Here is an 11,710-nt window from a genome sequence, read left to right on the forward strand (position 1 = left end):
AAAATAGAACAAAGCACAGGTCTGATCTGGTCTGCAGCCACTGATTCAGGGATACCTCTAACTCTGATATTGCACCTTCTGCCCCTGTTGTCTAAATCTTCCAGGTGTCTATTGATGTTTATTAGGTGCTGTGAATGTGAGTGAGAAACATCTTCCAGCCTTTGAATGGCTTTGTCTCTGTGTCTCCCTGCTCTCTCCCCTGCCGCCATCTGCTCTGTCAGCATGAGTATTTCTGATTTTAGATCGGTTATTACAGTTGATAGGGAGTTCTTAATATCTGCAGCTATATCCATCATAGCTGCATGTGTGAGCGGTTGGTCTGGCAGAGATGTGTCTCTTACCAGATCGTTAAAATTTGCCAGGGATTCTGAATCAAAGTCCTCCTCCTCCTCCCTCGTGTGTGACCGCGCCATCTTTTCCTCCACAGGGCCTCTCCTTCCTTGCGCCTGGGACATGAATATCTCTGGGATCTGTTTCAATTTCGAGGATCCCAGGGTGCGGGGGGTATTCCCCCTCTAGAATGTCTGCCCATCCTGTCGTTTTGCGATCGTGGTGTGGAGAGAGCCTTCAGTCCATTCCGGAGCTCTGTCTTAGGCATCCATCACCGCCGCTCACCAGGCCACGGCCCCAATCTTAGTTTTATACTATCACTACACTATTTTACACTATCACACTATTAGTGTTCTTTGTGGCTAACCCTTCATGTTCTAACTTTCCATTGCATTCCATTGGGCCATATCTAAGGCTGGCCATGTAAAAGTTAATTTTTTCATTCAACCATCTGGTTGAAGGAAAGAAAATGGCACAATTCCCCTATCCACATCCAGACACTCAATGATCAAATGGTTAACTTGTGTGCAACCACCCTGCCCATACATCGGCTGATGTTTGATCCATGTATGGCTTGTTTTTCTTCTTTTCTATGATTAGGTTTTGGATTTTTTCATTTCCCCTGGCATGCCTATGAATTTGTCTCCTCTGTTCTCTCCTTTACTGCACATACCCATCTGGTTTTAACCTCTAACCTGTTTGTGATTGTGTTTTGTCTTACATCCCTAGTATTGTATTGTCTCTGGTAGAAACCATAGCTTGCATTATTTGAATCAGAAAATGGCTGGCTACTCAGATGTCCTTGAATAAAAGCCCTTTATTAGTTACATGGGTACACAGTTACAGGCTATGCTGATGCATTTTGGCTAAGAAGCCTTCATCAAAGCATACATGTTTGATTTAAAAACTGATATTTATAACAGAGCAAGCACTCCAAATGGGGCCGATGCTTCCTAATCAGAGCAATCAAAACAATTAAAAACACATTGAGAAAAGAAAGAGAGAAGCACAGCAGGCATATGAGGGGCATATCATAAACAAATAAAGCATATTCCAATGGTGCAATAAATGTATCAAACAATGTGACTATGTTAAAAAATGTGACAAGGATCTGTACTCTGTTATTCAGAGGTTACCAATTTTCCAGTAGAAGGGTCCCCAGTCTGGGAAGTATGTTGTCACCCAGCTTGTTTTGCTCTCAGAAGTCAAACAAATCGCAGACCTGGCTTTCCACTCTAGGTTCCTATATGTGTGGCCACAACACCTGTAGGCAGTGTCATAGACATAAAAAAAGCACCTCAGTTTTTCCCTTTTCTACCAAGAAAACATATACCATCAAAAAATACATACACTGCAACTCTAAATTGGTGGTATATGTTATTCAGTGTCTACAATATGTTGGGTACGCTATATGCCTGTTGAGCGTTAGAATCTCAGAACATGTGAATGACACTACAAATATTAATGCTAACAATATTTCAAATGTGTCAAAACATTTCTGGGAATTCCATCATGGTAATATCGACACTTTTTCATTTTTTGGTGCTGAACAGGCTAAAAAAAGAAACAAGAGGAGGTGACACTCATCGTATTTTGCTTAAATGTGAAGTGTGGTGGATCCATACCCTCAATACTAGAAAACCGTATGGCTTGAATGATGGGATGGACATAAATCTTTTTTTTTTAACATAATCAAATTTTTTAACATAGTCACATTGTTTGATGCATTTATTGCACCATTTGAATATGCTTTATTTGTTCATGATATGTCCCTCATATGCCTGATGTGCTTCTCTCTTCCTTTTCTCCATGTGTTTTTAATTGTTTCAATTGCTCTGATTAGGATGCACCCGCCCCATTTTGAGTGCTACTTTGGTATAAATATCAGTTTTTAAATCAAACATGTATGCTTTGATGAAGGCTTCTTAGCAGAAACACGTCAGCGTAGCCTGTACCCGTATACCCATGTAACTAATAAAGGACATTTATTCAAGAGCATCCAAGTCACCAGCCCTCTTCTGATTCAAGTACTGCATTTTGGGGCCTGAACATCCTGGCTATATAACCAGTCCACAGTTCATAGATCATCATATTGTCAGAGGAGCCGAGGTATCATTTTGCTTCTCATAGCCTGCATTATTTTTCATGTCTTCTAGCCTGTTCACTCTCCCCCCATTGGAGGAAGACCATTTTTCATAGGTGTGCTGATATGGCACATAATACATAAGAACACACAAGTATGAGCGGCATACAACCTTGCTGATATCAATCTTGGGCGGTCCTTGGTGTCCCCTAAATTGACCTCACCATGGAGAAAAAAAATATTTTATTATCCAATACATGAGACCTAGGCATTGCCATTTGTTGACAAAGTGCATAAGCTTTTCTGAAAAGTAGATGCTGTAAACAATAGTACTGCACCAGTGATTAGCAAGTCTAAATTGTAGTCAGACCATCATAGATACAATGTAATAGAGCCAGGGAATATATTAGTGAATATATTAGTGACATAATGAAAACACATTTGGAAATGGAAGTGGAAAATCTGCTTTCCACTAGTTTATTTACTTTTTTCATTTTTTTTTTTTTTTAAGTAAAGCTCTAACTACAATTATCACAATCAGTTTAAATAAAATAACAAAAAAGAGGTGCACATAAAACACATATGCTCACATATGTTGAATGCCACAAGCAATATTTATTGCACATGCATATACATGTATAAATCGTCAGTGCCCACTTGAGTAGACACCTTGGTCTTCCAGCCATAGATAATTTCAAGGCTGTTCAGTAGCATGAATACATCTCCAAGTCCTGCCAAATGCATTTTTCTATCTAGGCAGTGTTGGTTGGTAAGTTGCCTTTTCACTTTCACACATAGATAATGCATCCATTATCAGGAATTTAAATTTTAGCAAATGCATGAAAATCTCCTTCTTGATCATGCCTTAACCCAAGAAAAATACACAGGACATGTGTTTTAACATACTGTAACTGATACATAAAGGTCTATTGATTTAAGGGTTTTCACACAAGGTTCACAAAACTTTTACCCAGTATTTTTTTAATTGTATTCTGATTGAAAAATGTGTAATTCTTGTGTGAAAAAATGTATGGATAGGCAATATGGTAACTATGTTACAACGTTATATCCAGCACCTCATCCCCAAGTAGTATATAGAAACAACAGGTATTCATTGGATTATCCCGGTGCCCAAAAATCATAATAGAAACACTTAAATATAAAACATATAAAGTTTATTTTACATATTAACTAGATGCTGACCGCCGACCGTCAAATGACGGCCAGGCGGCGCATCTATTGTGGCGGGAGGCTGTCATATGACGGCCTCCCATTTAAACAGGTAATGCGCGCGATCGTGTTTCTTCGGTGGTGGCGTGTCATAGAGACACCACTCGCCACCGAAGGGGGTGAACAGCCATTCGTTATGGCTGTTTACCACGTGTTTGGCCGTGATGAAGTCACGGCCGATCACAGATGGTCACACCCCGAACGTGCACGGCGCATCAGAGTACCCGAGTACCTGTCCCAGCCCATCAGAGTACCCGAGTACCTGTCCCAGCCCATCTGAGTACCCGAGTACCTGTCCCAGCCCATCAGAGTACCCGAGTACCTGTCCCAGCCCATCAGAGTACCCGAGTACCTGTCCCAGCCCATCTGAGTACCCGAGTACCTGTCACAGTTCATCTGAGTACCCGAGTACCTGTCCCGGCCCATCAGAGTACCCGAGTACCTGTCACGGCCCATCAGAGTACCCGAGTACCTGTCACGGCCCATCAGAGTACCCGAGTACCTGTCACGGCACATCAGAGTACCCGAGTACCTGTCACGGCACATCAGAGTACCCGAGTACCTGTCACAGCCCATCAGAGTACCCGAGTACCTGTCACGGCCCATCAGGGTACCCGAGTACCTGTCACGGCCCATCAGGGTACCCGAGTACCTGTCACGGCCCATCAGGGTACCCGAGTACCTATCACAGTCCATTAGAGTACCGAGTACCTGTCTCAGTCCATCTGAGTACCCGAGTACCTGTCACAGTTCATCTGAGTACCCGAGTACCTGTCACAGTCCATATGAGTACCTGTCACCGCCCTTCAGAGTACCCAAATACCAGTCACCAAACCATCAGAGTACCTGTCACCAGGCCATCAGAGTACCTGAGTACTTGTCACCAGGCCATCAGAGTACCTGAGTACTTGTCACCAGGCCATCAGAGTACCTGAGTACTTGTCACCAGGCCATCAGAGTACCCGAGTACCTGTCACCAGGCCATCAGAGTACCCGAGTACCTGTCACCAGGCCATCAGAGTACCCGAGTATCTGTCACCAGGCCATCAGAGTACCGAGTACCTGTCACCAGGCCATCAGAGTACCCGAGTACCTGTCACCAGGCCATCAGAGTACCCAAGTACCTGTCACCAGGCCATCAGAGTACCCAAGTACCTATCTCCAGCCCATCAGAGTACCCGAGTACCTATTTGCAGCCCATGTCTCATAGAATATACGTTGGGGTGTTTGCTTTTCAAAATGGGGTCATTTTGTGGGTAATTTCACTGTCCTGGTGCTCCAGGACCTTCAAAAGTGTGATGGGTAGGAATGAAATGAGATGTGTCATTTATGCTCCTAGAACGCCTGAACGTACTACTTCAATGTTCGGCCTCTCTATGTGGCCAGGCTGTGTAAAAGTCCTACACATGTGGTATCGCCATACTCGGAAGGAGTAGCAGAATGTATTTTGTTGTGTAATTTTTGCTATATACATGATATGTGTTAGAAATATCTTATAAATTGACAATTTTGTGTAAAAAAAAAATGTGTTTTAATTTTTTTCCACATATTCCAAAAACTTCTGGAAAAAAATGAACCGTTCAAAAGACTCATTATGCCTCACAGATTATACGTTGGGGTGTTTGCTTTCCAAAATGGGGTCATTTATGGGAAATTCCATTGTCCTGGTACTCCAGGGCCTTCAAAAGTGTAATAGGTGGTTGAGAAACGAGATGCGTAATTTTTGCTCGTAGAACGTCTGAAGGTACTACATCAATGTTGGTGCTCTGTATGTGGCCAGGCTGTGTAAAAGTCTCACACATGTGGTATCGCCGTACTCGGGAAGAGTAGCAGAATGTATTTTGGGGTGTAATTTTTGCTATATACATGCTATGTGTTAGAAATATCTTATAAATTGACAATTTTGTGTAAAAAAAAATGCGTTTTAATTTTTTTCCACATATTCCAAAAACTTCTGGAAAAAAATGAACCGTTCAAAAGACTCATTATGCCTCACAGATTATACGTTGGGGTGTTTGCTTTCCAAAATGGGGTAATTTTATGGGAAATTCCATTGTCCTGGTACTCCAGGGCCTTCAAAAGTGTAATAGGTGGTTGAGAAACGAGATGCGTAATTTTTGCTCGTAGAACGTCTGAAGGTACTACATCAATGTTGGTGCTCTGTATGTGGCCAGGCTGTGTAAAAGTATCACACATGTGGTATCGCCGTACTCTGGAAGAGTAGCAGAATGTATTTTGGGGTGTAATTTGTTGTATACATATGCTGTGTGTGAGAAATAACCTGATAATATGACAATTTAGTAATTTTTTTTATTACAAAGAATTGTGGGAAAAAATGACAACTTAAAAAAACTCACCATGCTACTTACTTAATACCTTGGGATGTCTACTTTGTAAAAAGGGGTCATTTGGGGGGTATTTGTACTTTCCTGACTTGTTAGTGTCTCAAGAAATGAGATACACCTGATGTACTGAAGGCCTGATCAGAAGTGATCAATTTTCAGTGATTGGCACCATAGTTGTAGACTCTCTAACTTTCACAAAGACCAAATAATATATACTAATGTGGGTTATTTTTACCAAAGATATGTAGCAGTATAAATTTTGGCCAAAATTTATGAAGAAAAATTACTAATTAGCAAAAATGTATGACAGAAACGAAGAAAAAGGCATTTTTTTCACAAAATTTACGTTTTATTTTATTTATAGCACAAAAAATTAAAAACCCACTAGTGATTAAATACCACTAAAAGAAAGCTCTATTTGTGTGGAAAAAAGGACGCAAGTTTCATATGGATACATTGTTGGATGACTGAGTAATTGTCATTCAAACTGTGAGAGCGCTGAAAGCTGAAAATTGGTCTGGTCAGGAAGGGGGTGTAACTGCACTGTACTGAGGTGGTTAATATCAAACCAGTAAAATGTATTTACATGTGTCCTTTCAGTAATCTAGAGATTTCTTTACAAAGATGGTTGTAGAGTAGTGTTTTATGCCAACATGTTTCGCCAAGATTGGTTTCTTCGGGGGAATTTACGGACCACCACTAGTTAATATACTATGTAAAAATCACAAAGAATCACATAAAAAGTGATATATACATATACTGATATAAAAACATAATAATGTACATATTGATCATTTACCCTTTATAATCCAGTCTATGCGTACCTATTTATGGATAGACCCCACAGTGTTATACTTTCATGGGGTATTTTATTCTTAAAGTATATCTAAACCAAATAATTAAATTTTAATATATTATAGCATACCAGTCCTTGGATGTGGTGGCTTAATTTGCTGTCATTTATAAAAAATATGTTTATTTTTTTGCCATACATTTAGTGTCCTAATTTTCTCTGCATAGACCTCATACAGTATCTCACAAAAGTGAGTACACCCCTCACATTCTTGAAAATATTTTATTATATCTTTTCATGTGACAACACTGAAGAAATTACACTTTGCTACAATGTAAAGTAGTGTATGTACAGCTTATATAACAGTGTACATTTGCTGTCCCCTCAAAATAACTCAACACACAGGTTTCTTCAGTGTTGTCACATGAAAAGATATAATTAAATATTTACAAAAATGTGAGGGGTGTACTCACTTTTGTGAGATACTGTATATGAAACGTTATCAGCTTTCTCTATGAACCACAAAGAAACACCCCTCTATGTTATAGTGAGGGGGAGAGGGAGAGGTGTTTGCAGTCCAATTCAGGAGAGCAGGCTAGGACGACAGCTCTGCTCCATCATACATACAGTGTAGTGAAGGAGTGTTGTCACCAGGGGAAAATAAAGAAGAAAATTCCTAAAATAAAGGAAAATGAATGCATCGACTATATCTATGGATTGGTAAGCTGCATTTACATTTTTGATTTTGGGTTTATCTTTTCTTTTTTGCTAACAGTACTAAACCAAGCTAAAATTATATTTATACTGCCCATTAGGTGTTGTATTTAAAAATGTTATAATATTCTTTATAAAGCTTAACACTTAGTAAGTAACTGGTCAATTTTCTCAATTTACAGTCAAAATTCAATGTGCAGAAAAAAAATACATATTAACCTTGCGATTCTCATTTCTTGTGGCTCAAATCGGAAACAATTAGAAGCTTCATTGTACACTTTGAAATTGACTGCAGATTTCTGAGTTAGTATAAAATCAATCATTTGAAATGATTTGCATATTAACAAAAATAATTTGCATTTTTATTAAACAACTCAAAAAAATAAATGGAAGATTTCACTGTCATCTTAGCCAGCTGAAACCTGCTGTTCCTAATTTTAACTGTCAAACAGAAATAATTTATTATTGTAAATATAAATAGAAGTTATTTAATGGTAGAGTTTTAACTCCAATGGGATCACTACACATGGGTAAATTCGAATAAGGGCAGGGAGAAAAAAAAATATTATTATTATCTTGTATTCATACTGAATCAACACATTACCCATAATACAGTTTGGAAAAATCAGAAAACTTATGTGTGCATTTTAATGCAGAAGCTGAAAAAACATCCAGCTATAATGTGAAAATACAAAAATGTGCACTAAAACCCCCAAAATCCCCCCTTGTGATGGGGCCCCATGATGATCTGCACGCATTAATAGCTTGTTTAGTCTAGGGGCAGAGGATTAAAGAATACATAGCTTACTTCTCACTCAAGTAGGCTCCCTCCAGCACTGCAACTGCTCCCCCAAAGTTTGCTTTGTAAGCTGCCACCTGCTTTGGCTGCACTTCGACCTTCTTAGCATACCTTAACAATAGGGTCAACATACCTTGATTGCATGCAATGATGTTGGGGCTCTGCCCACAGACAGGACCTGGCTAGAGTAAAGAAACAGGTAAGTGACAGAGGCATTTATGACAACCCCTAGACATAATGGGGTAAACTAGAAGAAAATACATTGTGCTCTCTGCAAGTGTGTTTGCTCCAGATCTTAGAAAATGAGGTAAAGCTTCACTTTTTAAAGAATTAATATAAATAAAATAAAATGATTGGATTATGAAAGTCAGCAGCGCTCTCCCACATTTACTAAGCTCTGGAGAAATTGCACTTACAGAGTGCAACTCCACTATGCAAAGTGTTCAGCGTATTTGCCTTTAAAAAAAATCAACCACTATGAGCAATTAATCCTGTAAAGGTGTTTTTTTTTCTGGAGTTGGGCCATAAGCAGGTCATGTGATTCTGCATTTCCGCCTGCAGGGGGCACCCATTCACAGCAGAAGCTTATCCGCGAGTCGCTGGGACTCAGTGTTTTCTGGCTCTCACCGATCATAAACAAGGCATACTGTATGTCAGTTGTGACAGGGGAGAAGGGGTGATCCTCTTTCTCTGCAAAGCAGAGATAATGATCTCTCTTTTCCCCTAGTTAAAGCAGCACACCGTAACTACAAAAACACTGGATGTGGATGTGTTTTAGAGTAGAAAATAAAAAATATTTTTTTTTTCAAAACTATCAGTCTTTTTTGGTTTATAGCACAAAATATAAAACCCGCAGCTGTGATCAAATACCACAAAAAACAAAAACAAAAAAAAAACTATATTTGTGGGAAGAAAATTTTAATTTTTATACATTTATTTGGGTACCTTGTCACATGACCATGCAGTTGTCAGTTAAAGTAACCCAGTTCAGTATTGCAAAAAGTGGCCTGGTAAGGGGTACAATCTTCCGGAGGTCAAGTGGTTAAAGATACTCTGCTGTGATAACAAGGACAAAGGTGCTTACAGGTATTTACGTATCTGCAGTAGCTTTAAATATTCTCTGTTCTGTCCAAAATAATGCTTCAGCACTTTTCCATTGGGCATTTGAAGACAGACCTTGGGATGTGTTTTGAAACAAGGAGAGATGTAGGGTGACAGCATTAGTGAGGATAGTGTTTATTGTGGATAACGAGGGATATATTGAGGAATGTGCATTCCCTGCGAGGATCATAAGATTAATTTTCTGTATCTCACACAGAGAGCTGTGCATACAATGAGTTCATTTTACTTTTTTTTAAGCATTATCAGTAATATGGTTTCATTTGTTAAAGAGGGCTACAGTGTGCAATTGAAATATTTTGCAGTATTATGTATTTACTTTTTTTAAATCACATTCACTGTATGGTACTTGCAAAAGGAATGCCTTCTTAAAGTGTATGTACACCCCAACAATCAGCCAATCAAATACATTTTCTTATTTATTCCCCTTGTGTCTGCTTATTAGGAGAAAAAAAAAACAATGCCAGAAATTCTTACCGGTCCTGTGTTTTTAGCACACTTCCCATGTACCTTTAATGGCATTGTACACTTTCAAATGTTTTTTTATTTTTTAAATAGCTATTAGTGTACTGTAGCTATATTCCCTGTGTTGTTTATTTGCTTTACTTCTTATTTATGAGCTCACTTTTTGTGGCTGACTCAAGTCGACATTGCTGGAACCGGCAGCAGAGGAGGCTGATTGTGTTTCATGAGCACAACTGCATAATGTTGCTTCCAGTGGAGGAAAAGAGGAAGTGGTGACCAGATCCTGGGTGAATTAGGTAGAACCTTACCTAAACTACTGTAGACACTATTTGCTGCCTATCATTTGCCAGCATTGTGTGGCTCTGGTGGTTTCCAGCATGGTGGTGGAAGACATTTTGGATGCACAAGTTTGGGCTGTTACATATTAATTTCAGTGGATTTTAATAGGGACTGTCACATGTTAATTTCAGTGGACCTTAAAGGCTGTAAACTTAGTAGTATCAGTTGTGATATATTTTGAATATACACTATATTACCAAAAGTATTGGGCTGCCTAACTTTACACACACACAAACTTTAATGACATCCCAGTCTTAGTCCGTAGGGTTCAATATTGAGTTGGCCCACCCTTTGCAGCTATAACAGCTTCAACACTTCTGGGAAGGCTGTCCACGATGATTAGGAGTGTGTCTATGGGAATGTTTGACAATTCTTACAGAAGCGCATTTGCGATGTCAGACACTGATATTGGATGAGAAGGCCTGGCTCCACTCTAACTCAACTTAAAGGTGTTCTATCGGGTTGAGGCCAGTCAAGTTTCCCCACCCCAAACTCATCCATGTCTTTATGGACCTTGCTTTGTGTACTGGTCCAAATAATTTGGTGGAGGGGGGATTATGGTGTGGGTTTTTTTTTCAAGGGTTGGGATTGGCCCATTAGTTCCAGTGAAGGGAACTGCTAAGGTGTCAGTATACCAATACATTTTGGACAGTTTTATGTTGTCATCTTTGTAGGTACAGTTTGGGGATGGCCTCTTACTGATCCAACATGACTGCACACCAGTGCACAAAGCAAAGTCCATAAATGAGCATGTTTGGGGTGGAGGAACTTGACTGGCCTACACAGAGTCCTGACCTCAACCCGATAGAACACCTTTGGGGTGAATTAAAGCAGAGACTGTGAGCCAGGCTTTCTCATTCCTCAGTGGCTGACCTTAAAAGCCCTTCTGGAAGAATTTTCAAACATTCCCATAGACACACTCCTAAACCTTATGGACAGCCTTCCCAAATAGTTGAAGCTGTTACAGCTGCAAAGTGTGGGTCAACTCAATATTGAACTCTACGGACTAAGATGGGAATGCCATTAAAGGTCATGTGCGTGTAAAGGCAGGTGTCCCAAAACTTTTGGTAATATAGTGTATTGATCTTGTTCCATTAGGAATTTCTTTACAGTTTGCATACCCAATCCATGTGGTTGGCTGGAGTATAAGGCCTCTACATCTATTGTAACTAACAGAGCATGCAGAGGGATTATTAATCCATCCAGGTGTTTCAAAAGGTCAGATGTATGTCTTAGGCCGCGTACACACGCGGGGACTGTTCGCCCAACTTTGTCCGTCAAACAGTATCGGCAAACAGTCCGCTCAAAATTAGCATGGACGGACATGGCCACACACGACGGACGAACAGTTTGCTGAAACGGACGGGACAAAAAATACGACGTCCTATACACTGCATTATAACTTTCGGCGTGAAAATCCTTTCTGAGCATGCGCGCAACTTTGTTTGACGAACAAGCCTACACACACGGGGACTGTCCGCTGAAACAAGGTT

The sequence above is a fragment of the Lithobates pipiens genome, unplaced genomic scaffold (assembly GCF_037356315.1).
Source record: "Lithobates pipiens isolate NorthernLeopardFrog02 unplaced genomic scaffold, aLitPip1_a1.2 Scaffold_16, whole genome shotgun sequence".
NCBI lineage: Eukaryota > Metazoa > Chordata > Amphibia > Anura > Ranidae > Lithobates > Lithobates pipiens.